This window comes from Euwallacea similis, chromosome 7, assembly GCF_039881205.1.
Source record: "Euwallacea similis isolate ESF13 chromosome 7, ESF131.1, whole genome shotgun sequence".
NCBI classification, from domain to species: domain Eukaryota; kingdom Metazoa; phylum Arthropoda; class Insecta; order Coleoptera; family Curculionidae; genus Euwallacea; species Euwallacea similis.
The window spans coordinates 2198828-2223472 of NC_089615.1; the positions used below are offsets into that span (position 1 = coordinate 2198828).

General features: G+C 35.7%; 2 protein-coding genes across 2 annotated transcripts in view; one reads left to right on the plus strand and one right to left on the minus strand.

Annotated features, from left to right (window-relative positions):
- Nucleotides 1–24645, minus strand: part of LOC136409806 (dopamine receptor 1-like) — a 112511-nt gene that overhangs the window by 62154 nt on the left and 25712 nt on the right. The gene's annotated exons all lie outside the window — the stretch shown is intronic.
- Nucleotides 3503–24645, plus strand: part of srl (spargel) — a 96570-nt gene continuing 75427 nt past the window's right edge. The window contains exon 1 of the mRNA XM_066391589.1: nt 3503–3588. The gene's annotated coding sequence lies outside the window, so the exon portion shown is untranslated. The remainder of the gene's footprint in view (nt 3589–24645) is intronic.

Consider the following 24645-nt stretch of genomic DNA (forward strand, 5'->3'; position numbering starts at 1 on the left):
CCATTTCCAACCAGAATGAAAACGTAATTGAACAGGTTTAAAGCGAAATGTTTGGCACTTGTTCGAGCTCACAGTCTATTAGAATTAATGGCCTAAGATAAGCCTGAAATGCTCTTCTGCGTTTCTTAACGTGCCGGGTCAATTATTTTTTAATTAAGACTGCATAATGCCGCGGAATTTTGTAAAACCACTCAACACCAATCCAGCTCGCTAATGGATTCGTTGAAGTCTAGACGTGAACTACATTTTCTATGCGACATTGCTCTGAGATTTACCTACTAATCTTTATGGGTGAATTGATCGAGAAACGACTGAATACGTATCTTGTTTTCATTAAACAGATAAAGCGTAGTCTAACAGAATATTAACTACCTACATAGTCAATTCATCATTTAAACCAGACCATCAGTCATACATTTAATAGGTTTGCGAGTTGGGATTGGAGTACTCGCAAATGCAAGAACGGGGTTTCAATGCTTTGAGTATGGGTTATATCCATGAAAGTCAGTTTGAATTTTGGATTGCATGATGAAATGTTAACAGAATTAAGCACTTAGAGCTGCCAATATTATATGAACTCTCCCTTTGTATTCCGCATACCTCATATTCGCGTTTTTCCCAAGCTTTTAAAGCAGCTTATTATACACCCCTTTTCCCTTATACTTGAAAATCTGTTACTGTAGTGTATTCCATTTTTATGTGGAGACATTTCCTCGGGAAAAGTGGCATAAACTCCTCACGTGGTTGGAATTTAAATGAACCTTCCTTCTTCAGGAAATATGTAACAAAGTTGGTTTTCTTGCGAGCTTTCCAAGCGCGGAAAGTTGGGCTCTAACCATTTTAATAGATAAAAGTCCTGAACATAATTTAGCTTTGTTGCTGCAAATTTCCGAGTTCGATGATTGGAGATATTAATAGCACGGTTGAACAACGGTTTCCCTTCTGATTTTTCTATTTAAATGCAAAAAATCAACTTAAAACTCCTTTACGAAATTGAAATTAAAAAGTTTTCTTAGGTATTAAAAAATATCGTCAACATTTCTTGTCGTGCCTCAGGCGAAGCATTCTTTTAACTTTGGGAAACTTTTGGAGCGAATTAGATTTATTACTCCAAAGAAATACTGATAATTCCTTATACAAGAGAAAATTCTTTATGCCTGGACCTACATATGTAATAGTGAGCCTCATGAATCCTGTATTTCATTTCATACTACATTTTTTTCTAGTAAACATGCACTAATAGTAATAGAAAATACCAATAAATTTAACTTTATCATTGTAAAGAGTTGATGCACCAGCAGGTGCCATGTTCACAATACACAAGAAACCAATTCAACTGCCGATTCGCTGTGCTTACATATCAAGCCATACATCATAAGAATCAGCTAAATGGGGCCGATCGAATGCTCAAATAATATACAGGATGTCCTGTGAAAAACATAATTTTATATCAGAACTGAAAGGAGAAAAAATTCGAGCATATTACTGACTTACAGACGAGATCCGGCTGGGAGATTTTTCAAAAACGCCCTGTATATCGCAGACTAGTTAACTTAATTGTGAAGCCACCCATAAAATGTTATTCTGAGATCGGACCCGCGAATGTGCGGTGAAATTTTATCTAATTATTCCCGTTGTGCCTGGATTTCATAAAAGGCACCATCCTGTATAAGGATTACTGGATTATGCGTATATTATGCAGATCTAGGCGAAAATTATTATTCACATGTGATAGAACCAGCGTATGTTTCACTCTTTCATATAACAACTAATATTATAATTTCATATAAAACTTTTCCTTAAAGCAGCTGCTAGGGTAATATTACGAATGAATGGGACTAAATTGACCTGCATATGTAACACGGAACTAAAGCTAGTTTGGGATTATAGAATTTCTAGTCAAAAGTTTTGTTTGATATTTAAAGTTTGGAATTTTTAGCGTTTATGTAGAAGTCGGTAAAATACATATAAAGTGTGAAATAAAATTACAAAATGGAAATTTGCTCCAAGCAAATCTGCTTTGCGGCCATTCCACTGGTTGCAATTAATTTTTACAGACGTATACAGGATGAAATTGAGGATATATAGCCACAAAGATAAGGATTACAATTTGGTTTGGTTGGTTAGGAAGCATGAAATTTGATTTTATTATAAAACACGAATGAGAGAAAGAGTTGTCCATTTTTCGACAGAGTGACTGTAAAGTCGCCTTCTACAGGTTAGTTCAGGTTAGTTCAGGTGCGTGAGTACGCCTGTTTCATTAACGTTTTTTCTTTAATTAAAATTGAATATAAAAAATTAAATCATGTTCGACTCTGAATAGCTATACATAAATTTTATTTTAATTAATTAATTAAATGTTCTATTCAATTTTATTTAATATGTGCTGCCAGGACATACACTGACGGCAAAACAATTTTTGGTGGCGTAATTTGCAATATGAAACTCGTTTTACATCCTTCGCTTTATTGTACAAATTACTGAATGATTTTTTAATGAATAATAATACGTCAACTTATTTATTCAAATAGTACAGAAAAAAATGAAGAAGTGATAAGAAGCTTTTTAGCAAGCTCAAGATAATCCTCACATAAAAATTACTGAAATCTAGACAAAGATGCGAACTTAACAAAAGCGAGTGTTTCTCCATCAAATTTGTCGGGAAACAAAGACATAGATACGAGAAGGACGAAGCTGAGTTTTGCACGCGGCAATAAACCGAGCCAAGACCACACAATTTCTTTCTTCGGCTTGAATTTAAAGCAATTTCTCAACATTTTATAGGAAATGTGATAGAGAGTTAATCGATAGAGTAAAACTCCAAGAATATTTTCATGCAGCCGAACGCATTACGATATCTCAAACGGGAAAGTCACAATCTGGCCTTAAATTCAAATTTCCTAAATTTTTCCAACTTTTAGATTTTCATTTTTCACCACTTTATCTTACGGGATCGCGTCCTGTACAGGACGATAGCCCATGATATGACCTTTCGTGTGTCTTCATGCAAAATGGTCGAAATGTCCAAATAATGGACTTTTTTCGACCAGAAGCGAGCGTCATACAAGCGCAAAAATTTCGCAAGCTTTAGGAGTTTCTCAATTTAAATGTTTCACCGATTTCAACGCCCATCTAGAAACTTCTAAAGGCTCCGAGGCCTCTCGATCCTCCGAATTTCATTGAGATTATCGATATTTGCGACCTGTAGAGTTCCAGGACCGTACTGAAATTTAGATGCTTCGAACTTCCCCTGCCCTACAGCGCTCTCCGTCCTCCCCTAATCGGATTAACTTCACACAGATATCGCGAGAAAGCTCAAATATTTGTTTTTTGAATGGGCCTTCTCGATATCTCGCTGCTAGGAAAGAACAGAATTTAACGCCGATAACTGAGCAAAAACATGTTAGTTTTTACTCAACTTTCGGTATCAAGGTCTTGCTTGATGGCAAAGAGCGGATGAGCACCTGCTGCCAGCGGTATTGCCGGTTGGCCACTATAGTGAATGCTACAGGTGAATAGGTTTCGGAATATGTATATGAACTGTGGGATAACTGTGTTTGCTGTAGAATAATATGATTTATAACGAAGGTAAGTAGAGAATTTGTTGGTAATGGTGTTAAAGGCCACATAATACCGGGTGTTTATTAAGTACTTGTACAAACTTCAAAGAGTGAATCTATGACTAATTTTCAGATAAAAAGTTCACATGAACATGGGTCCGTATCGTCTTGGTTTTTGAGATTTGAATTTGAGACAGGGCTTAAAAACAATTTTTTTTTGTTTGGTATTTTGATTATATTTTTGTTTAAAAACATATCAATTTGACGAAATTGTGGAGAGTGGGAGTATCGATGATGAAAAGCTTAAATATTTACTTAGTTTTTGTTTAATGTTAGAGGACGCCACATACAGTATTGTACCTAGATTTAAAGAACCATAACCCTTGATATTATTTGTCGCTGAAAACAGCAGTTTTGGAAAAAATAGGTTTAAACTTAAACTTGCTTTGAAAGTTTTGAAGTTCAATCACTGAGAATTTTTGAAAAATAAGCGGAAAAAATATATTATTCAGCGTCATGTGCTATGTTAGACTATCACTTTTCAAATTACTGTCACTAAATTAGTAAAAAATAGATAAAAATAAAAATTCGCAAAAAGCGTGCCGCATCTTTCCTTTGTAGCGGCAGTACACAAGAACACAGTACGTGCATAGCGTAATACTGTATCCCTATCTGTTTTTGGTATTAAATCAAATTCTTCAGAATTACTCCACCGCTTTATTCCATAGTCTCTCACCTACTGCCTCATCATCGTAATATTTCCCGGACACCCGGCCATAGTCCATATTTATGTTTGTTCCCCAGACGTAGGGGGGTGTTTATGTTTACTACACACAGCAAGCCTTAGAAAACAATCTTGAGGGTTTCATGGCAACAAAATCACTCGACAATTGGTTTAAAAAAGTATTTTATTGTCATTTTGATGTTATAAGTAATAATGTATTGTATGTTGTGTTCAAAATGTACCGGTATAGTATTAAATGTTATTAACTTATTTACAATAGTAGTTTAGTCTTAGTCTTGTAAGTAATCTAAGTTTGTCACATCATAATACAATCAACAAAAGGCACATTTCTCCGTTTATTTTTCAAAAATTCTCAGTGATTTCAACTTACAAATTTTCAACGCAGGTTTAAGTTTAAGCCCGCTATGTTCCAAACGGTTGTTTTCAGTAAGAAATATAAAAGTTATGGTTATTTAAATCCAGGTGCTATACTGTATGTGGCACCCTCTAACATTAAACAAAAAATTAAGTAAATTTTGGAGTTTCTTATCACCGATGCTCTCAGCATCCATAACTTCGTCAAATTGACAAGTTATTGACCAAAAATATAATTAAAATACTAAACAAGAAAGTTTCTTTGAAGCCCTGTATCTCAAGAACTAAGCCGATAGAAACCTACGTTCATATGAATTTTTTCTTTTAAAATTAGGCAAAAATTCACTTGTTAAAGTTTGTACAAGTATTTAATAAACACCCTGTATACTGTTCAGTATTCAAATTCGTGGATCTATAAACCCTCGTTATTCTTATCTCCTCTGTTCAGTAACATTAAAATCAAAATTCCTTACACATCTTTTGTTATTTAAGCCGCTGTTGTTTCCCCATAAACAATATGAAAACTTTATGTAGTTTTAGCAGCTTAAGTCCATTTGTAGACAATCCGCATTGTAGTAGAACAAAAGCCCTCCAAACCCAAACTAACCCATAAAACAAAGGCATAAGAAAATACCGTGTTCTCAGCCTTCTGTCTAAAATCCGATCGAAATAACAGAAGTCAGCTAGAATAAACAGAAATCCCTCGGATTGAATAGCTTTTTTAACGTAATTGGGACGCCTCGCCTCTGAAATATCCTCTCGTTTCGTTGTTATTTCGTCAATCTAATAACAGAGGGAAAACCCTAATTTAGCGACATTAATCCTTCGTTGTCTTAACGCCTTTATCGTAGATAAGTAGGAGAATGAGATGGCTAATAATTCGGCATAAAAAAGGTAAATACTGAGTGTCTATTTACCGAGAGCGGGGAAGAAAGAAAGCTGAGGGCTCATGCATAAAGTACAATAAAATTTCGTTCCGCTCTCAAATCCCGGTTAATAGGATTTCATTAAGAACATTCTAAGCTGTGAAATAGAATATTTCGACTCAAATGGAGGCAATTTCGCAAACAGACTTAATCCCTCTTTTGATCTGAGGTTCTAAAGTCGCAGGAAGGAAACGGCGAAATCGCATTTAAAAGTTGCTTGAGCGGATATTTTTATTTCATTTTGGCCTCGTTTTTACCCCGATTTTTAATATTTTTCCGGATGAAATTTTATCCATATATAATGTACCTTTCAATATGAATTCGTTGAACGGTAATTAGTTCTTTAAAGATTACGGATGTGCAAAAGCAGCGATATAACTTCTTAATTGGCTACCTCGTGATTTCTCTAAGGCTGTTACCGTTAGAATTGGGTCAGAAATGGGTTCTGATTAAATCGATGATTTTGAAATGTGTTTATTTATTAGTTATAATTTTCGGAGATGCTAAAAACATAAATAAATGCAATGCGTCCTCTGGCGTTTCACCTAAGATCTTTATTCGTAAACGCAATACCAGAAAAAAAGTATCCTTTTCGCACGATGGATGGGAATTTATCCAGTGATGAGAGACGATTTTTTCTCAATATTAGACAACCTCAATTGATGCTTCAAGTCTGATATCGATTGAAAATTTTTCCTCGTAATAACTGTGGTAATAACATGTCAAAACTACCCTTTTACGATTGCTGAAGAAGTAGCGCAATCCTCCATCAAATTATTTGCCTCCCACTTAAACAACCGTACTTTTTTATTTTAGCAGATATCATAAAGCTGAGTTTTGCTTGGAATTATGTCGATTTCTCGGATTTATTGCATCAGAAATAATTTAGTTTCGAAATTTCGTCCTGCACGTGTCTCTTTTCCTGGACAAGATACGAAACAGAGGAGAGCAAGTTTCATTAAATACAAAAAACAAATTCATCCCTATTAAACGCGTTGAAGCAACTGAAGACTAAATCCTAATTATGCGAGCTCAAAATACTATTATTTAAATCAACAGATAGAACATGGCTTCAATCTAGTAATTTAAGTATTCGAAACACTAAAATGTGAGCTCAAATGGAAGCGAATAGGGCATAAATTTTGAGCAAAATTAGATAGCTTTAGATACTGCTATTTTACAATCTCTTCCCTATCCGAGCATTTAAGACTCAAAGATAGAAACGCAATTTCCAAATTCGTCTCCAATTGCCCGCAGCAGAATGCTTTAAAGTATCCCCATAAATGCAAATTACCCAACGCAGGAACATGGAAAACAAGTAGACAAACAGAACAATCCTGCAAAGCAAACCAAAACTTTCCAGGCCATGATATTTGCAAATTTATCGGATAGATTTTCTCTTCTTTTTTCAGTCCTTTACTCTTCAATGTTTATATTTGTGCCTCGCTAATTGACCAATATGTTTTGGTATCTTGTTATTATTGCTTTCATTAATTTCCTGATAATGTTGTATTAGCTGGATCTCAAATATCCTAAAAAAATCACCAACAATTCCGTTAGGGGTTGTTCGATCAATAAGGCGAAATCGTGATCAAATTGAATTTTCAGGTGAAAAGAAATATGAGGCCCGTGGAGGCCCAATTACAGCAAAAAAACCCTCAATCCAAGGATCTCGATGTTTCGGGATTTTTTGTTATTGTTTGTTGTGTTGTGTTATTTCTATAAGATTTAGTCAAGAAATCAAAAAGAAAATTCTACTCGCTAGTTTCTTTGTGAGAGATTGATTGTGCTTTGTGACCTAGAGGGCGGGTTTGAAGCTGTTAAATAAAGCACACATTTTCCTGAAAAGAACTAAACAATATTCTGTATTTATGTGCGCTCTATACAACACTCAATTTATTATAAAATTTGAAATTCAATTCATTTGAAGTGAAAACAAAAATAAAGCGAAATCATTGGAGAGTGACACTATTATTCCAGAATAGAATTTGCTTTCAACACGCCGTATTATGATTTATTCTCGCATTTTTTAGGCTTCTATGCGAACTTTGAAACTCAACGAAGTATGAATATAAATTTAAATATTGAAATACCTCATTTTAGTGAGGCCAACAAATGATTTTTTTTTTCATTACAGGCAGGAAAAGAGAGAGATATTTAAATATCAATATTAATTAGTTATTTATTTTATTTAAATATATTTCTTCATTGGCATTAATAATTTTTTATTAGGTGTGCAACTTTGCTTCCGCCGTTTTTTTTCCGAATTTCGCGATTTTATTGTAAAAAACTAATTATACCTTTAGGATCCAAAGTATTGTCCATCGCTGGCCACTACTTTCTCCCATCTTTCGGGCAGCATACGAATCCCGTGTTGAAAAAATTGGACATCTTTTGAAGCGATCCACGATTCTATCCAATTTCTTACTTCTTCATAAGACCGGAAGTGTTGGTCAGCTAGCCCATGTGCCATGGATCAAAACAAGTGATAATCAGAAGGAGCTAGGTCAGGAGAATATGGCGGGTGGGGTAGGACTTCCCATTTCAATGTTTCCAAGTATTTCTTGACCACTTGCGCAACATGGGGTCGAGCATTATCGTGCTGCAAAATCACTTTATCATGTCTCTCGTTGTATTGCAGCCGTTTCTTTTTCAATGCTCGGCTCAAACGCATTAATTGGGTTCGATAAAGAGCACCTGTGATTGTTTCAGTTGGTTGTAACAGCTCATAATATATTACGCCGAGTTGATCCCACCAAATACAGAGCATGATTTTGGAACCATGAATAGACGGTTTGGCCGTCGACGTGGAAGCATGGCCGGGATATCCCCAAGTCTTTTTGCGTTTGGGATTATCGTAATGAACCCATTTCTCGTCCCCAGTCACAATACGATGCAGAAATCCCTTCCGTCTTTGCCTTGCAAGCAACTGTTCACAAGCGAACAGACGCCTGTCAATATCTCTTGGTTTCAACTCGTACGGCACCCAATATCCTTGCTTCTGAATCATTCCCATGTCTTTGAGGCGTTTTGAGATTGTTTGTTGAGTCACTCCCAATGATTGTGCCAATTCTTGTTGACTTTGACACGAGTCTTCGTCAAGTAATGCTTCCAAGTTCGCATCTTGGAAAACCTTCTTTCTTCCACCGCTATGTTGGTCTTCGACGTGAAAATCACCGTTCTTGAAGCGCTGAAACCACTCACGACATGTCCTTTCACTAATAGTGGCTTCCCCATAAGTATCTGAGAGCATTCGATGAGCCTCAGCAGCAGATTTCTTCATATTGAAGCAGAAAAGTAAAACCTCCCGCAAATGACGAGAATTTGGCTCGTACACTGACATTTTCAATTGCGAATAACTTTATGATGAAGACACAAATAGACTAATATTTTTATGAGGTTATGTTAACAGGTGCCCAAGGCTCCTGCATGCCCACATGGGGTTATTTATTTCGATCATTACTTACCGCTACATACATCTATTCAAAAACGGCGGAAGCAAAGTTGTACACCTAATAATTTTAAGATCTGCCAACGACAATTTCTGCATTAGTAATATCAGTGCTGAGTAAAGTAAACTCTAGTTTTCTCCATTTCACTGAAAATAACGAGATTCGGACATTAGCGAATAAATAGTCCGAAATTGTAGCCTCTATAATAAACTCAGAATCTAAAGTGTCAATTAATATCAGTAAAATTGGTACACTATTTAACAAAACAAAAGGAAGTTTACTGGTGGTTCTTAACTTCGTAGACGGAGAAAGTCCCGACTTGCGTTAAAATTTACAAATATTTTGTCTCTCTACCTAAAGGTTCACAAAAATAAATGAAATATATTTCTGTAAAAGCAACAAAATTCTATTAAGATTAAGCAACCAAAACGGCTTAGACGGTGATTAAAATTTCTTCGTAATGGGCGCTTGCAGACTTGCGGACTTTTAAGAGGAGAATTCCTTTGAGAAATTAATTATAAAAACAGATAGTCAACTGCATTAGAAATTTCCTGAATGTAAGGAGAGGAAAGGCAGTGCATATATGAATGAAAGTTTCATGTCTTGAATAAATCCATTTTTGCGCATTGTTCTAAAAAAGATACTTCTCGACGTTCTTGGACCTTCCTAGATAGGAGATGGATCCTATTGATCGTGTTGGCTGATTTCACCATGATTTTCATATCTTGAAAGGGGAATTGGACAAGCACATTCTAACATTTTTATAGTATTATTATTTTGCTACACTTATCTGTATCTTACCATTACTGGTTATTGATGAGTTGTTGCTTACTTCCAAAGGAAGTTGTTTTACTCCTCATACCATTTGCATTGGGGTTCCCGAATTGTTTGTTTAAGTATATTACGGCACTTTTCTATAGCGCACCAAAAACAGTAAAAAAAGGTTTTCCGTATTTTCCCTTCATAAATCGGAAACATAAAGGCCCGCACCAACACACAATAGACTTGTCTTATCTCCATTTTTCCACCTTTCCGCCTCTTCCATTTAGGCGTTTTAGCTCGAATGCTTTCACTAGGGCCACTTTTGCATATCTATTATCTTTATTGCCTTTGTTGGCTTCTATTTGCACCGGTTAAAAACAGAAAATAGACTTAATTCAATATTCTTTACTACAACTCTTTGCGTAAATTTCTACTTGGAAAAAGTTAATTAAGTTTAAGTGATTAAAAAAGAAACTAACAATTTGTAAATTAATTCTGGGATTTTTTGCTTTTGCCTGAATGGAAAAATGCCTTTGTGTTAACTAAATCCTATTAAGGAAGCGTTTTATTTTTAAATAGGGCAGAAATTGGAGCATTTATTGCTAAGGAAATGGAAGCCAATTAAGTTATTCGAGGCAGTAATTACATCACATTATCTTTCTTGGATACTGATAATGAATGGATAAAATGAATGAGAGAAAATTCAATTAAATAAAAGTCTTGCTTTTACCGTCCTAAGCTTCTGGAAATATAGCAAAGATTTTTCGTGTTACTTTTTAAAGGCAACATGCTCGTCAATTTTACACATGCATGAGCTAATACTATTGGCGATGATTTAGTTTGAAATGTGGGTGAAGGGTAAGAAGCTATTTATACTAAAATAACCCAATTTTAGCAGCATTTTTGCTTGTTGTGATCCTTAGTCGACAACATGACAGCGTGGATATAATTCCGCATATATGTAAAAAAATTGCCTGATCCTCGGGTGCGTGAAAGGGGCAGAAGGGATAATGGCTATATACATCACATACACTTTTACAGCTGCTGCTTTAATTTTTTTCTTTCAAATGCGAGGCAGCTTTGGGAGCTACCGGTAATTTGCCCTGATGAGCTCAGTGCAAGTTATAGAGACAGTTACCAAAATTTGAACTAGCGTTTCTTAATCAATGACAAAACCCCTTCCTATTCCTTTGGCGCAAGAAAGGGGCAATTATACTTTTTTTACTATTGATTGGAGATATATCCTCAATGATACATAACTAGTAACAATAATAGCACCTTCTTTTATGACAAATTTAACTGTTCAATGAAGTAAAATAACGACGAAATAATTCAAACCTCTCCATGATTAATGTCGCAGCGTGGCAGTGGAAATTTCAAGCAACAATGCATAATTATTGAGCTGCCAGGATCATTACAGATTACTAATACGATAAATATTTTTAGAAATATAAATTAGGTCCATTATGTTACCATTAGCATTATTGGTTTAAATTAAATTGAGATGAGGTCAATTTACTGGGACATCATGGAGAGAAATTCAGGTCAGTTTAATTTGGTGCGAAGGCACTTTTTTTTAGGAAAAGCCCACAGAAGTGAAAATCTGATAAGCATGAAAATTAGAAAAATTTGAATTCTTCTTAGAAAAGCTGTTGGAAAGTTTTTCCTGCAATTGCGAGTTACCCTCATTATACAGATTTTAATTTGGAATGTAATTTGTGACCTGGCAAATTCTTCGTTCTCTCTAATTATGGCTAAATATTAACGCTGAAAAGCAACAAGTTGCATAAAAAATCCATATTAAAAAATACTTAACTTAGTTTTCCCTTATCTCCAAATTGTAAAACTCGTAGCCTCCATCAGTTTATATAGCAATGCGGTCCGCGATTTGTTTATTTGGTTTTAAATTTACGCAAGTATTGGTCCACGCTTATGTTGGTAGTTTCATTTGAAATGCTTGTTTCAGTGCCGGAATATTTGAACTAAAATAACTCGATTCGAGCTGAATTTCAGCCTATTTTAGTGCTCTATGAAATTCGTGTTGATCCCTCAATATTTAATGTCGCAGCATGTCAATGGAAATTTCAAGCAACGATGCATAATTAAGCCGCCACGTCAAGATCACTATAAGTATCTAATTCGATAAATAATTTGTGAAACAAATTAAGTCCCTTGCGCAAATTAGAGCTGTTTCGTCCCCTAAAACTTGAATAGGTGGTTTTAAATTAAATTCCGGTTAATTAGGGTTAGTCGAAGCATTTGGGATGTTTGGACAGTTCAAAATATGACCCTATTTGAGCAAATTTCATACAAATGTTACTTAAAGTATTTTCTCCTGCGATCTTCAGAGTGTAAAAGTTGAGTGATCTATCGATCTATACAGTGCGCTTTGAAGACCCGTTCTGCCTTCGAAGCGAATAGATATGGCGAATTGAAATTTTTAGATAAATTATAGGGCATAAAATACTATTTCTTGAATAAAACTATCAGCTCAAGGCTTAAAAGTTATGATTGAGCATCTTTTTGATTTTTTTTTATTACATGACATTGAAGAAACATGAGTAGTTCTCCTAAAGTTCGCCTAATAATGTTAGGCAATATTGTATAAACAGGTAATTTTGTTATATATATGCCGGTATATCTGGTGTTTTCATTGATGCAGAATATAATTTATAACGTTAAAAAATTGTTGATCAATATCAATTGCCTGTATATACCTGTAGTTGTTGACCAATATCAATTGCCTCAATTTCGACCAGCATATGTTATTGAATTAAAAAAATTTGTCCAGTGGCTATTTTCAAATTTAAATGTGTCAATTTTGCTTCGAAAAGTAACATTTTATGCCCTAATTTTGCCAAATTTCCAATCGATATATCTATACGCTTCGAAGATAGAAGGGTAGGGGTGGCGAGAGGGCTTTAGACGCACAATGTATAGCAAGGCTTTCCACGTTCTGCTTATCACGCTGTAATATAATAGATAACGTAAGAACATGCAAAAATAGGCATGTTCAGAGAGAATAAATACTCGCACAGAAGAGGAACACTCACTGAGAATAGGTTACTCACAAGCAAATAGAATAAACAATGAGTAAATAATAAAACTACTACACATTTCTTGTGCGTACTTGTGTTAAACCGCTACAAATACCGAACAAAACAATATATAATTAAGCCGCCAGGATCATTATAGATTTCTAATAGGATAAATAATTGGCATAACACAAATTAGGTCCATTACACAACCACTAGAATTTGCCGATGTGTGTTTAGATATTAAATTAGTGAAAGCAGTAATGCATCGCTTCTGAAATTTTAGGGCTTGAATCAGTCAATCGATATGAGTGGATAATAGCGATATTAATTTATTAATTAATACCAAGCTGTCAGAGTAAAATAATTAGGTAGTTTATTTGTCGTAATGCGTTGCTTATTTGGGCATTATCGCTTGGTTTCATATCGGAAAAAATTGATTTGTTTCAAAACTGTCAGAGATAAAAGTGGCCCTTCGAAATTTGCCTTTGTTTGTGTTAATTTGCTACAAAACAGAATTTTCTTTGACAAGTCCATTAGCATGACAAATTGCGGAATCTCTCTTAAAATTTGCTTTCGTTATCTCGTTATAACTTTTTAACACGCTGCCTCAATAATTGTGTTTAACTCTCCGCTTTGTTGCCATCTGTTGCCTGTTGAGAGTCAGTTAAATGTTTCATAACGATGTTCGCTGCAGACATATTTAATACTCATCGAGATCCACATCACGTATTGGATATTTTTTTCTTGAACGTAAATCGATCAATCAGACATGAACGTTCTGAACGTTTTGCAAGTTTTCTGAGGGTTGGAAGCGAAATTGTTGCTTCCGGGCACGTCGTAAAAGGCTTTATAGCTGAATTTATACACCCATTTATTTAAATCTTTTAAAAGAGCTATAAAAACCTATGCATAGCGTATTTTTAGTAGTGCTGAAGAATGGACGCAAATAACCTAGTAATTTTTAAAATTTCTTTCAATGCGGACAGTTTAACAAATCATGGGTTTCCAAATGTCTTTTCAAAATTCTATATGCAATTACGTTCCACGTAAATGGTTTCCCAACGTAACGAATTCAGTCAGTAATTGGCAGATAAGATTTATTTATTATTCAATATTCCAATCTCGTGGTGCAGAGATAAAATCGGTTTGTTACGATAAGGCTCAAATTGAGGGCCCCATTGTATAGCAAGAACACTATATTGTACATTACGGAGGAAACACACATTATTTAAGGTTTCTTAATCAATTCTCCAGCCGCTAAAATTTAATATCATATTTCTTCTTAGTGGTAAAAAAATATAAAGCTTTCATATTCCAAGGGGTTCTTTATTGTTCCAACCGCCAATTTCGTGTAAAACTTGCCCGGAAACTAAACTATCTACTATATAAAAGTTTATTGTGAAAGTGGCGATAAAATGAAGCTTTCTATCGGTTATTTACAATCTTGTTGAATTTGAATTTATGGCTTAATTAAGGTCTGTTCAGTTCAGAACTGGCAGAAGATATCTTATTTCAGCTCTCCAGCGATCATTGTATAGGCAATAAAAAAGGCTTCCACAAACAGAAATACCAAATCCAGGTCCGTATTTGAAAAAAATTTAAGTCGATTTTAAGATTTACCTATGAAGGTATATTTTCGTTACTATTGCGAAAATGATCCTTAGTGCGTGCTTAAAATTTCGAAAACCTCTTCAGTTTGTTTCAATCAGGATGATAACCGGTTGAAGCAAACACCACCCAACCGACCCATATTTGAATCTTTTAAATAATGAATACAGTTTCGTGTAACTTTTCGACTCATCAATAGGGTCAGCAGAGATAAACTTAATCAAACAATAATTTTAAACTTTCGATTAAACATTTTAAAATAAAATCCTTTTTGGTTTTACCCTGACAGGCTCGAAATTGCGAAGGCATTATGCAATACTTAATTGAAAGCGCAATTTGGGTAACGAGTACTGGCAGAGGAGAGTATAATTAATTTCCTAACTGTAGAAAGGGGGCATCTCCAATTGTTTGACAAATCGACATTTCCCAGTATTTCGCTCCCAAAAAGATAAACACATAGATCACTGCAGAAACAAATCATTCTGCATAACCAGACTTGATTGATTGAGACGATAAAATGCAATTTTGCCATGGCTCAAACCGTTCGGAAGTTGCAACTGCGGGAAATGCAAAAAGCGCCATATTTTAAACGTTGGTATTTCGCAAATACTCGAAAATCGGAATAGGTTTCCTTGAATGAAAAATTCTTACGAATTCGCGATGAATCCAAAAATGCAATAATACCTGTACAAGTGCTTCATGTAAATTAAAAAAAAAATTATAAAGCAGTTTTTTAAGCCGCTCCATATGTTCCAAAATGAGTTCAGCCTCATTATGGCTTTGCTTCCATCTTGTAACTTTTGCATTCAAACTTTAACTTTAACGGCCAAAAAGCAGCCATGCATAATCCAAACAAATACGCCCGACATGAAACTTTCATTGGCATGAAACATTTTGAAAAAGGGCACGGCACTTGCTGGTGAAGCTTGGAAAACCTTAGTCAGACTCCCAATTTTTGTTGTGCAGTTTCTATGAGGCACAGTCAAACTTTGTTGTGCTACTAAAATTCATTCAAGCCTGTGGCTCATAAATAGAATTTTCCTAACTTGGAAACTACAATCTTTTAAATCTTCCCGAAACTTAGTTTCCTCGTAATTAGCTCATAAACGACTTTTGTTGCACTTTGTAATAGCTTCTTTCGTGCTTGATCTAAATGGAAAGCGTCTTTTGCGTCAAATAACGGGAAACTCGCACTAACTTCAGTTGCAAAACTCCCCAGAGAAACGCTGAATAGCTAACTACCTCTATGTTGATAAATTTGCAAACTTTTAAGTTTTAAATGGATATGAAGGTATCAGGGCTGCGCTTGTGGTGTGCGAAAGCAACCTTTATTCCACACATTGAAAAATTGCTCTATAAGGGATCTTATTTTATTTACCCTTCTTTATAAATCCTCCTCTCAGGAAACGTTGTTTAAAACGACACAAACTTTTTCCTCTTTACTAGAAAAGTTTACACCCCCTGAGGGCCTAGCTGCTACCATTTTATAGTTTAAGTAAGAGTTTAAAACTTTTAGGTAGTAGTGTAAGAACACCCCTTTAGACACGGCTGCAAAATGAATAAAACACTGCTGAAAGCCGGCATTTGAGGCCAAAGCTCGCCTTTTGCCGTTAACGGGAGAAGTCCTCCTACGTCATGACAATAATTATCGGTTGCGGTTAGCCATGAGGTTGCATTGATTATTCAGCAATATATGACATTTTCCATTACGTGTTAGCAAGGCAGACCGCAAATGCCTGATATTATGCAACGTCTCTTTATGGCCTTCCAGGTTCTCAATACAGCCAAAATAAGCCACTAGCAGCATTTACTCAAGGGACGAAAACGTAGTAAATATTTCCATTTCGCAGGCACATAAAGACACATAAGTCATTAAAAAACCTTAGGTGGAAATATCAGGGGCATGTCTTGGATAAGTTCATCTATTATCGAAAGGCTTAATCAACGCCCTATGTTTACGGTTGACAGCCTGCTGGGAGGTTCTTTATGAGCACTCATCACTTAAGGCTGAGTGAATAAGGTTTGGGTAAATATTTAATGCCAGTCGTTTAGTTCGCCATGTAATAACTACCTCGTGTGTGCAGGCAAACCTTAGTTTTCCCAAGTCTTTGGACAAAATTCACTGAATAATTTAAAAGCTCATACTTTCAGTTCCCTGTAAATACTCAATCATTTCTAAGGTAGAAAGGCCGTTTATTGTTCTTTGTATATTCGAACCTAAGCGATGTTAGTATTTACCCCCTTGGTCCTAAATATGACTCTCCAATAGCTGTCAAAAGTACTCTGCTCGTAATCACTCTCTACGATTGATTATTACTGTCCATAATGGAAACATCCAATAATCAAAACACAACGGGGATAATTTTTGTCACTGGAACAATTTAATGCATTTTGAATCGAAAAGCCTAGTTCGGATTCGCATAAAACCAGCTGTTACTGTGGATTATCTCTCCCGGAAATGTTCATGTTTGATGCATTGCCAGAAGACTCACTGGGTTTCTGCTCTATTTTATGCCACTTTCATTTCATTTGACTCCATGCAACTTTGTTTGCTGCCTCTAGGCTTTCGATTCAGGTGCGAAATTCCTGCCTTGCCGCTATGTGGTTGGAGATGCATTAAGAGAACTGTAATTGAGCTCTATTTTTAGTTGCCATCGTTTATTAATGATGTTTCGACTTCAAACAACACGTGGCACGTTACTCCAGTCAGTTACTTTCCTTTTAGACCGGAATTTCAAAGTTGGCGTGGCAGTTTTCCAAGTTTTCCCGTTCCATTTTAAAAATATCCCCTTGGTATAATATGGCTGCCTGCCGGTAAGTAGGATTGAAAAGCTTTCGTCCCAATAAAAGAGCGAATTCCGGAAATATCGCCGGTCCAATAAGCAAAAACGCGGATAAAACCCATCAAAAGAGACTTTCTATTACTGACTCTTCTTGTCAGCTTTAAAGGCCAATTTTTTTCTACCGGTTTGCATGCAATGTACGGATTTTTGCAAAAATTTTAGCAAGAAATCAATATCGATTTAAAAGTTTGCGGCGTGGCCGATAAGCGTGTCGGCACATCTATTTTCGATATGCTCCCCGATCGGATATGCCGCAATCACCGCCGTTCTACGCCACTGAGCAAATAATTGCTCCCCTTTGGAGATTAATAGAGTGCTATTGGAGGTTTTACGCCACCCGAACTCCAGTTCGTTCAATCTGAAACAGAGCCTCAAAAAGAAATTGGAATCATTTTTTGAGAGATTAAAGACGTTTATTACCCGCATAGAAAAACTGGGGAAAGAGTTTGGGGGAACTGAGGAAGTTTCATGTAATCGAGGAAGAATATTTGGATTACAATTTATTCGTGAGGGTTAGGGAAAGTATTCGAAAAGCGGGCTTTTATGGAGATTCCTAAGCCTGAGGACTAATTACTTGTAAGACTTATGTCGCTTCAAACTCTGGAATGTTTTAACCTCGCTGCAAGCAGTAGTAAGTAGAGGTTGAGTTTGTAAAGTGATACGAGGGGAAACCTCGGAAACAGTTTAAGATATTTTCATTAAATTTGGGTGAAGGAAGGGGATGGGGGACTTAATATTTAGATTTTTTTATAATTTCACCCTAAATTCATACCATAAAGCGGAGGGTGGGGAGAAATGGCTTTTTTGAATAAATAAAATGTACTTCTTTATATGCAGGATGTAATACATCGTAGTGGAGATTTTTCATGGAGCCATAGTACTCTACAAAGTACTTAAAAAATGCTAATAGACCCATGGTCTAATACGTATCATGTTGGATATACTGGGTGGCAGAGTATCACATTTTTTAAAAGGCATTTTGAACAGTTTTTATAATTTTGTTTTCGTTTTGATTTATTTTTATTTTAAGAAATTTGATAAAATGTTATGAATTCTTTCAGATAGTTCATAACTGATTTGGGTGATTTTTTTCTTTACTTTCTTTACATTTTTAATTTACATCTATAAGTATTTTTGCAAATTTCATGAAAACCGTGAAAGGTATGAAAATACTGCGAGAGACCAAAGAGCTAAGGAATTGAAAAAGAAATTTAAACTTGGCATCAAAATTCATACAGGGTATTCCAAAAAAGAGGATACAAAGTATAAAATAGTACACAACTCAAAAAACCGAACGCCCTATATATGACTACCGACGATTTTGACATTTTTTGTAGAAGGTCTTAAAAGAAAAGACGTGTATGAAATTTCGAAAATTGAGCTCAAGACATATGCAAAAAAACGCAAGTTATGAGAAAAAATGTGAAATTTTGCCACTTTGTATATCGAAATTGATGCATTTTTTACTATGGGTATAATAAAATTTAAAACTTAAAGGCTGCATTTTTTTATTAGAAAAGATAGGGGTGATTTGATCCCAATTTTTAACAAGGACGAGCTACCGCTGTAAGAAGTTATCTCTTCTCGCCCATCACCTCAGGTAACAAAAGCCCATAGTAACTCTTCTACGTGTCGTGTTAGAAGCAATTAGTTCCACCCAGTGCAAGATAGTAGAAAATCTCAAACACGGATTCAAACACATAGTACCTTTCTAACTTAAATTTCGACAGTCAAAGTTTGTCAGCCATAAATCATTGTGGCAAAATTTCCCTTCTTCCGTGATTCGCCCTGTTTCAGGTGGAAGTTGCGAGTAGTTGAGAGTTTGTTCCCCGACTTTGGAATTATTCGAGGTGGTTTCTGCATATTAAGTTAACTTACACAAAGTTAAAAGTTTATAAATGCATTATGATCCTCCAATAATAAGACGCTTGATATGATCCAAACTTGGTTAATGATATGCTGATTTGATTTGTTTGCTTCACATACTGATTAGCATTATTCGATTCAATATTTGCCCTCATTTTGTATCATAATTCACCAAATAGTGTTCATGTATGCGTATGGCGATTTGAATAATGCATATAAATAAACGCACAACAAACGCTTTAGGGTCGATACCGACACAATCGGAAAATTGGATGGAAATGGTTCAAACAAACTGATTCATGCTGTCCGTCACAAAATATCACTTTACATAATATCTGCACATGTAAAAGCTCGTTTAAAAGCGAAATGAGTATGAATTTTATAACAACATTTATCGGAACAACATTACCGACTGTTGTGTTTTAATAGATGATTTTTGCCGTTAACATACCTGGAGTTCTAACAATAAAATTATTCGCAAATGCATAAAATTATGGCAAATGAGTAATTGTTGTGAATGGCTTTATAAGAATATGGTAATTTCACAGCAGTTATAGTGCGCACATACTTTCAAGCCCCCGCAAATAAACTTCCGGATCGGGATTTATAGTTTCCATATGCACAACGGCCGCTACAGCGCTTAGTAGGCTTCAAATACTAAGTATCTCTGGACTTGACTAGGTCTAACCTGAACTAACCTGGTCGGTTAGTTCAGGTTATTATGGACCAGATTTACCACATTTCCTAGAAATCGATTAGAGATAACCATAAACCTTTTTTGATTCGTGCATGTTTCGCTATATTACTCATTGCAGTAATTCGTTACAAGTTTAACAAGCGTTTAATACGGAAAACTTGTCACAGTTTGCCTTTGATATTTCCCACTACACCGAAAATCATCTACAAAGGCAAAATTGAGTGGTTTAGCCGACAATTTATGTTCTTTTTTCTGACGGTAATATAATCCGTAAATGTTGTTTCGGCTTTCTTTTATATACAGCTCAAGCCCTAGAGGCACAGTTTTCGTAAAATATGGGTGCCGTCACCTAGAACGGATACATTTCCAAGTCCAGTTGTGTTACATCAGGCGCAAATTTCGGAGAGCAGAATCTATTAGACAGACAAAATGGAAAATCGTGTTTTTCCTTGTTTCAATTTTCCCACACGATATCGAATCAGAAAACCGAGCGACGTGTATTTCCGGGGAATTTGAAAACTGTTCAGCTGGAAACTTTTTGTATAATTGTTCCTTGTTTGATAAAAGGATATCCGGATGCAGGATTGATTTTAGACTAATCAAATCTATCCGGACGCTGGATTGATTTTAGGCCAATAAAATCTGACAATATGAAAAACGATTCGAAATAGAACTGAAAGCGGCAGAAACTCTGAAAGATGTCCACGCTTTAGTGGATAACTAGCCAGGCGAAGAAATTGTTTATGAACTGACATGCTTTCCTTGTGATTGAACTTGACAACTTGAATTCAATGTATAACTCCTTTGGAGGAGGCATCTTGTACAGTTTATTATTCCCTTATGTAGTCCCATGTAATCTATATTCCTTCCGGTGCATTGTTCCAAAAGCTTCCTCTGACATGCCAGCATTTCCTGCTGTAAACAGCTGTAGGAAACGTTACTTAACTTGAAAGACATCAGCCGAAATGGGTTTCCTTTGTAGCAATTTTTTTAACCACTTTAATAAATCGTTTTCGACATAATCAAGCCATTTTTTTCCTCAAACAAGCCACTAAATTGTAGTCCTCAGGGAAATATGGCGCTCGGTCGTAAGTTCAGTTTGATGTAATAAGTTACCGAACTTCACTCCTTAGACTGAAAACTTCGTTAAAGCAATATAACGTGTCGATATAGCATATAAGTTTAAGGGAAGTTTGCTCTTCGAGTACGTCACGGCCCGGCAATTACTTTGCGATCCGGGGGCATATGAAACAAACCGCTTTTTAAGGAAATTTGGCCAATAAAACTGAGAAAAGGTAAGCAGTAAATTTTTTACGACTTGAACTAGAAAACCCGCAAAACTATCGTTGTACCTTAAAAATTTCCCCTAATCGAAAATTCCCTTTCCCCCCTACTTCTAAGTAAATAGAGTTATAACTCGGGCGTTCCAATCAGAACGATACGACGGCTTTCAGATTCAGTAAATAAAATATCTTTTACATTTTAACTTCGTTGCTTGTTTGTGAATTTCTCTCGTTTTTTTCAATTCGTAATGCCGTCAACAATTTAGTATTAATTATGGGTAAAACGTAGAAAAATTAATGTAAATAAACACACAAGGTGGGACGTCTCATGAGGCTTTTGATGAGCGAGCCAGGGTTTTCCAGGTTCTAGTCAAATTTTAGTTGCTAATGTAAGATGAATCGGCAAGATTCGCGATATTTTTAGTTCGTCCTGGAACACGAACCAAAAGTTATTTATTTCAAAAGTGGCCAATATTGGCAAGGAAAGTAGGAATATCTGCCAGATAGCCTCATGTAATGCAAACCTTACAGGTAATCGATGTTAAAATAATTTCATTTCCTGGCTCATGGTCACTTTCGGTCAATTGGTATCATATAAAAATTTAAATTACGTTTTATAAACTATAAAAATTATTAAAGAAACATATCAATTAACCATGTTGGCAATTTAACAGTGATCCTAAGTAATTCCCCAGAGGGTTCTTTGCCAACATTTTTTAACTCCACGAATATTATGGTCTGTTTGGAAAAAGATCGCGTTCTGAATATACGTATTTACTGCCGAATATTATTAAAATATGAACGGGTTTGAGAGAGGCTTTACGTGTCCTTTTTTACGTTTAGTGGCTATAAATATCCGTTTTCAATAGCATATGTAAACACAATGAGTAACGTCTTTTTTCAAGCGATTTTCTCCATATTATTTCTCAGATTCTATATTCCCTAGGGACAATCGAGATGATCTAGCCAATAACTGCATAGCCAGAGCAAGTTTTAAAGATGAAAAGCTGTTACTTACCAGAATTACGATTAAAATTATATGCTCCATTCCCGAGTTATGATCAAAAACCCTGAAAAATTTTACGAGACCATATCAGACAGCCGGAAAACGAGCCAATTTAATAGACACTAGCGGCAGATTCTAGTTGGGGGACTATATGAAATGTTTAGTTAGGAAAAAACACACCTCCGAAAAAACTTAGTCAAAAAAGAAGATTAGAGAAACCTAGATGATGCTCATCTAGAAAAATGCTTTGAAGTCGCTGTGAGCAGTTCTTATCAAACACAGAATATTACGTGGGATATATTCGCCCGCATTTTTTACGAGCTGCAATAAGAACAGCGTTTATGTAAACTAGTGAATTTTTCTGCCGAGCGGTTACAGAAATGAATTTTTAGCCGTTTAGTAAACATTGTTAAGTTCATACTCATTACACACGGGGATTTCATTATATCACCCTTTGAACAGCACGCACATATAACCGCAAAGGATAAGCCCCTTGTTTAATCGCATTTCCGCACTGTTGTATCCAAACCTGCTGGTTGATGGATATGCCAACTCTGCTGTGTTAAAAGCCGTTATCGATTGTTGATAATAAAAACACAAAAAGTTCACTTTTCACACCCTGCTCAAACGTTTGTTTTATTATTTATCTTTGACTGGCGGAGTCCCAATTTTGCCACATCTGGCATTTCCAGTTGGGAGACAGGAGAGTGAAGAGATGAAATCCCGGTCTTGAGCCTGAATTAAAAGGGACAAATCCGGATTAGCATAATATTGGGATCAGGAAGGTATTTTTCACTGTTGCAAGTTTCGACATGTGAACATTTCGCTGTATGTACGAGAACAGAGTATTATTCATAAATTTAAATTGAAGCCAGCCTGGCAACAATAATACACTATCACGTCCCAGTTTTAGCATACATACACGAGTCACCAACAAAACTGGCCACTTAACACCGAACAAAAATAAATACAATAGCTTGGGAAATGCAACCGCTCGCGTTCGTCCGCTGTTTTACATTTAAATACAATTTTGTATGTAGAAGGGAAATGTAGTTCCACGATATATTTATTATTTATTCAAATCCTCGGCTCACCAAATTATTGAAACAAATCCTGAAACGTTGAACTTCGCACAACGGACAAAAAAATCCCATTGACGACCTTGGGAACGTAGACATAATTCGGGCCAATTTTCTTTCAGAAACTTCAATTTGCACACGATCAAAAGGTTCTCCGTATCTGATTTTATGGGGCGTTTAAAACAACTTAAAATAACAATGTGGAAACCGATCGAACGAATAACCATTAAAGTTTAGAATGGGGTTTGTCAAGCGAAATACTGTTTGGAGTATCATTGGAAAATGCTCTGCCAGCTCTCATCGAGTTGTTATTTTTTATTTTGTTTCACTTATGCATTATGTATGTCATCTAGAAGGAACGAACTCCATGCAAATATTCCAGAGATTTGAAGAGATAATAACTGGTAAAGCCATAACGCGATTTGCCCGACAGTGCAAGCTGTAGTTTTCTCATATGTCTTGAAGAGACTTGCTTAAATCCAGCAAACTGAGGGTAATTTTTCAATCCAACTTTGTAATAAGGGAACGTGCAACAACTCAAAATTACTCATATTTCTCATTTGTGTCAGCAACATTTTTGAGACGTACTTGGTTATTATCTCAAGACAGCAGAGAAATGTTTGTTCTCGTAAGTTCAGTATAATCACAAATCGTTGTAGAACTTCTCCCCTCGAGTGGCACTGTATTGCGATCTAGCTAACCGGCACTGGGAAAGAGTCCGTTTTTGACGCCTGACTAATAGATGTTTACGTAACCAGTGTGAAAAGCGCTTCTTTACTGCACGCTGATTGCAGTTGACCAAACTCCGCCTCGTCGAAAGAAGCGAAGCGGAACAACACGCTACAAAAACTTTTAACAAGTAACAAAAAAAGAAATTTAATTAAACCAAAATTAATATCCCTGCTCGGAGCGTCCACTGAAGGAGGCAAAAATCACTGGGTGTGTTTCCAGCAACGCAAAAATATGGTGCTCCGTGATTGCCCTTATAAATTTTCTTTAAATATAATAGAATAGATCTTTTGTCCACATAGAGGCACATTTAAGGAAAAGAGTTAATAATAATGCTTGCTTACGCTTCGTGTCCACAAGCGAAAGCACCCTCATGTGTCTTAAGAAATCATCAATTAACTCCGGAAGCCGGACCTAAGACCCCCCTAAGCAGGATATATGGGCAAGATAGAGTGTTTAGCTAAAGTACCCAAATAGATAAATGGCGCTGTAAAATTAATTTACAAAGACGGTTAAGAGCGTAGAGGTTTCTGCTCGTTATAAGAAGCGAGTAATGAAAATTCAGTCTTAATTTTGACATCATATTTTCCATTGGAAATATATTCGGCAAAACGAAACGATTGAGAGATATCGGTATCAAATAAGAAGTTATTTATAAACTTCTCTTTTGTGCGACCCTGTCATCGTCGTTGCCGCT